This window comes from Cygnus olor, chromosome 3 (assembly GCF_009769625.2).
Source record: "Cygnus olor isolate bCygOlo1 chromosome 3, bCygOlo1.pri.v2, whole genome shotgun sequence".
NCBI lineage: Eukaryota > Metazoa > Chordata > Aves > Anseriformes > Anatidae > Cygnus > Cygnus olor.
In genome coordinates this window covers 11,405,908-11,411,128 of record NC_049171.1, presented here as the reverse complement: position 1 = coordinate 11,411,128, position 5,221 = coordinate 11,405,908, and the positions used below count along the sequence as shown (strand labels likewise).

The 5,221-nt window shown below is 35.3% G+C and overlaps 1 long non-coding RNA gene across 1 annotated transcript; it reads left to right on the top strand.

Moving 5' to 3' along the window:
• Window positions 1-1,661: 1,661 nt before the first annotated feature.
• On the top strand, window positions 1,662-4,483 carry LOC121068201. The gene is made up of 3 exons (XR_005818697.1): window positions 1,662-1,706; window positions 1,805-1,933; window positions 3,424-4,483. It is a non-coding gene; the product is annotated as an uncharacterized LOC121068201 (long non-coding RNA).
• The last annotated feature ends 738 nt before the right edge of the window (window positions 4,484-5,221 follow it).

Here is a 5,221-nt window from a genome sequence, read left to right as displayed (position 1 = left end):
TTCTATTCTATTCTATTCTATTCTATTCTATTCTATTCTATTCTATTCTATTCTATTCTATTCCACCCCATTCCATTCCATTCCATTCCATTCCATTCCATTCCATTCAGCATGAGTGAAAAGTGTATCAGGGAATAAACAAACAGTTTAAGCATTTGGATAATGTTGACCTTGTCCACTTTACTTTTTGCTTTTAGTCAAAGATTCTGGCTCCAAGCCATTTTACATACTCATTTTAAAAATGTGAAACCTCACAATTTGTACCTATAATTTTCTAGATATATACAAAATAACATTAGAGGACATAAACATAGGTATGTTTTACTGTGCATTTGGAGATACCTAAAAGAAACCCACTCTAGAGTAATTCTGAATTTTATGAATAAACTACTTTCCCAGAAAAAAAAAATATATATGTTATTTATATAGACTATATATAGAGAGACTATTTTATATTATATAGACTATATATATAATATATCTATAGTCTTGTTAAAATCTTATCTCAAAAACAAAAAAGGCAAATAATTTTAACCAAGGTTTTAGGTAGGCATCTTGAAACATATCCAATTTAGAATGAAGTAGGCTGAAGGCGCATATAATGTGTCAGTCTGTGTGGTCTTCCAGTGTTGAGCTCTTCAGGATTGTGGGGATTACCTAGAAGAATACATTTTTATCAGTGTTTGAAGTAGCATTGAGAATGGACAGTAAAGCGCAAAGAAAAGCTCCCGAATGGAATAAGATTTTTCCTGACAGAAGACAGATCTACATATTCACGCTAACTAGTATATTGTAATGTGGAAGGAAGTATGTAAAAACCCAATCTATTATTCTTTTAAATTAAAACCTGAGATTTCCTGTTGCTCCTGATAGCACTTTTTTTCCTCATTTACATCTCATGACTGGTTAAATTGATTTAAATTTATATTGCTATGAAAGGACCTTTCTGCTTCTTCCCCAATGATGAGGTCCTGTCCTCTTCCTTCTGCTTTGCAGTATGTGATTATTAGGCTTAGACAGCTCATCCAGCAGTCTCTGTACTCCCATGTATAACATAACATTCAAAAGGAATCAGCACATCATAAAGCTAGAAAGTACGACCGTTTCAGAAAAAAAAAAAAAAAAAAAAAAAAGACAACACTGGATTTGCATAATCCAGAAGAGAGAAAATTAGGTTAGGAAGTATATTAACTGTATTCAAATCTAATACAGACTGTTGCAAAGAAGAAATCTCTTCTGTGTGTCAATGGATAGGACAAGAAATAATGGTCTTATATTGCTGCAAAAGTGATTAAAGTTAAGAGTTAGGAAAAACAATCCTATGGTAGAGATAGTGAAGGACTGGAACACATTGCTTAAGGAGAGTGTAGAATTACCATCATTACAAGTCTTAAAAACAGCTGTTTTTCTAACAACTGTCCACAATGTCCTTACCAGAGCTGATTCTGCCTTGGGGCAATGAAATGTACCATATGACCTCTCAAAATCCCTTTTCAATTCCATTTTCTCTGATTGCATGACTGAATTCAACAAGTTGTTAATCCATGCCCTGTCACATTTCATGATAAGTAGAAGTTAAAGGAGAAAGAGTGACCATCCAAAAGAAATATTGCTCTGTTTTCTATGCAATCTAAATCTGAATTTTTCTGATTTCTTCACTACAGTGCCTGAGTGGGAGAAGACAGACTGAGTCATCCTATGCAAGAGTGAGTTGTGCCCCTGGCAGGAACTGTGCCTTTCAGGGAGTTTCAGATTATTTTATGCTTCAGTTTCCTTCTTTCTAATGAGTATAATTATTTGTCAGTACTAATGATTATGATTCTCCGGATGGAAGCCATTGCAGAAGTAGTACACCAGTACTGTTCTCACATATTGACAGAATTCTACCGCAGAAGCAGTAAGTGAAGATGGCAACTGAACTCAAATACTTAAGGTAGGCAAAAAATATCTTCCTTTAGAAGTTTTCTAAAGAACTTATCAAACAACTGTCTCCTCTGGCAAGGTAGGGAATTTAAGTTATTTCAGAAGCACTGTTTCCTGAGAACTTCAGCTATAATAATAAATTAAGAATGCCAAGGACTGCTCTTTGGCCTCAGAGTCAAATGCCCAAACCTGGTTCCATTCATGCTATTAAACTACTTTGTCCACTAAAACACCATCAGGAAGAGTCCATGCTAAGTCCTGAGTTGTGCCAGAAGTTGTTCAGGAATGCGTTGATTGACTGTGTGGGGAAACAAGAAAATTAAAAAAAATATATAATAATAATAATAATCAGAGAGAATTTAACAGTGTAGCTGCTGAATTCTGAGTGGCTGGAAATATCCCCTAATCCTAGTTAATTTACTAGTGTGGAGGTTACAAAATGATTAAAAATGCAATGTAAATTGTATATCTAGATTGAATCTCACCAGAAAGTATGTTAAGTAGATAGAGAATTGCAGTATATATATTTTATATGTATATATAAAATACCTTTTCCTTCATTGTCATTCTTACTGGCACAAGAACTGTAGCTGCCTATGTTTGGACAAGTTTCACAGTTTTGGTGAAATAGAAGAAATTCCTTATAGCTTTCAAGGAGAGGCTCATAATCCTGCAGCTGAAGGAGAGTACACCTCACTGATAAGTGATGTGGCTTTGCATGGGGCAGCTAAGTACATAGGGAGGAAGGTTGTAAGGAGGAAGATAAATTCCTGCAGATGCAGCTGTAAAGATAATCTTGGTCCAGTTAAAAAAATAAATTTCACGAGTACCTGAAATGTTCCTTTTCTCATGATAGTTTTATCTGCCCTATAGTGCATTCCTGGGGCATAATCCCTGAGTTTATCTGAGAAACATACTTCAGAAACCTTCCTCAGTATATCAGCAGGGCATGCGAACAAAGGAATTCACATAAAACCAGGCAGCCCTTCAGGAGATACCTGTTCTTCAGGTAAACACTGCAACGCGACTCGTTCTCTAGGAGATGAGCCAAAGGAAAAACATCTAGGAAGCACCAATGTAGCAAGAGTAATTAATTAATAAAGTATTTCAAGAACTCCATTAATTATTTAAAAGTACTACTTAAAAAAAAAAAAAAAAAACTAGAAAAGTACTCACTTATCAAAGATTGCTGGCAATGGAACAAAGAGGAGGATAGCTAAGCTTTCAATTATGGTGCAAAGAAATTAAAAAAACAGTAGGAAAAAAATATGTATGCGGGTATAAAAGAAGCTAAAGCAAAAAGATAGAAACACAGCAGGAGGTACTAGGTTGAGAACATGTTGTTTTGACTGTATAGCCAAGGTTCCTGGATCAATCATGAAGGAGACGCTAAGGCCCCAGGAGAGCAATTACAGGGAATGTATCCATTTACAGAGACTGTTTTGTTTTAGAGGGGACTGTATGCTAATAATGACTGTTATCTATTTTATTTATTTACAGGAGTGCCATGGTTACTCAGGCAAGTTTCAGTCTCTGTGTGCAGGGTGCTAAGTGCATACAAAGCTGTCCACACCTCAAACAGCAAACAAACCATCTAAATGGGGAAGCACATGTAGATCCAGCTGGAAAAGTGAGCTACAATGTGACAGCAAGCATCCAAAACTGCAGATATTCAGCAACCTGAGTTTGTCTTAGCCTCATGACAATGCAGTACCTCAAACCCAAATATACCCTTTCTTTCTTAGCCTTAGGAACATGGGATGCCAGAAATATTCTAGTCTATGTAAGAAGAACAAAGCCACAATTAATGGCTGGAAATTCATTAGTGGTTTGCATTGTGCTGTGCAGCACCTCTTGCTAGGATATGTCATGGACATCCCAAGAAGAAAGAAGCAGTAAGCTTCAAAGGAAGCTTGTTCCTTATGCAGTGGTCAGTAGACCTGTGAAGCATCTTCCCAAATGATGTTGTAGATGCAAAAACTTATGTGGTTTGAAATGGACACTGTACAAGAGCATGGGGAAAAAAAAACACTGAGGATTACTGACTAGATAAATCATGTCAAACTTAGGAAATCCCCTAAAATAGTTGAAAGCTGAGACAGTATTTGGGGAAGTATCATGTAGACTTCCCTGTTTTTGCTATTCTTTAGGTGTCCCTTACAGACAGTGTTGGAGATGGTATGTCTGTTTTTATGACCTTATGTACTAGAGCAGCAGCTGATTAGCATCCTGATTCTTATATGGACTATGTCCAAGGTGCACATATCTTGGTCTTGTGTAACAAGGACCACATGGCACCACATGGAAAAAGAGTACAGCATGTTAGTTTTCCTCTTTCACTTTTCTTCCACCCCTCCTCCTCAGCAATACTATGTAAGCAGCTGTTTTTGTTACTCCTCCTTGGGCCAAAGAATGAATGATGTCTGTGTTGCTTTGAAGGAATCCCTCTTTGAAGGAATTCCTCTTTGAACTCCTTTTTGAATTCCTTCATAAAGGTCATGCATCCTTGCATGGAAAGCAGAAAAGCTGAAGTCTATGAACATAAGGAGTATTCACATTAAAAGTGGGGATTGACATTTACTATATATTTAGAGTGTCAAGAAACAAAGCTGAGGCTCTGGGAACAAGTCCCTTAGGTATTGCTAAAATGGAAAAATGGAAAATGGAAAAATAAAGGAGTCATATTAAATTAAGTTGGCATGTACTTTTATTTTAGTACTATTTCCTAAAATTTTCAAGATTATTCACATACAGCAAAGAGAAAAATAATAAAATAAAATAAAATAAAATAAAATAAAATAAAATAAAATAAAATAAAATAAATAAATAAAAAACACTGTCATGACGAAACTTGCAATGTTGCTTATAGGATAGTTAGTGATAAGAAGATCATTCAGTAGAAACAAACAGCAGCACATAGAACTGCCACTTCAGGCAAACACCAGCTGTTCTGTTTATGTTTTAGCCAAGCACCAAAGGGAACTCTTCTCTTTATCTACTGTTAATATTTTTTTCTTATGGCAGAACATAAAACATAAACTTTTTTGCTGATTTTTGCATCTGCATATATATACATACATACATATTTATATTCCAATACACACATACACATATATTTTCACAGCTATCTATCTATCTAAGAATAGCTACTGTGTATGTTATGCTTACTGATGTATGGGTTAAGTAGTTAGAAATCATTATTTTTTTAATACATTAAATGCAGAATGTAAGTGTGCAACAAGACAGTATAGATGTAGCAAAGGATTAAATAAAAAGCTTGGACAGACAAACTCAATCC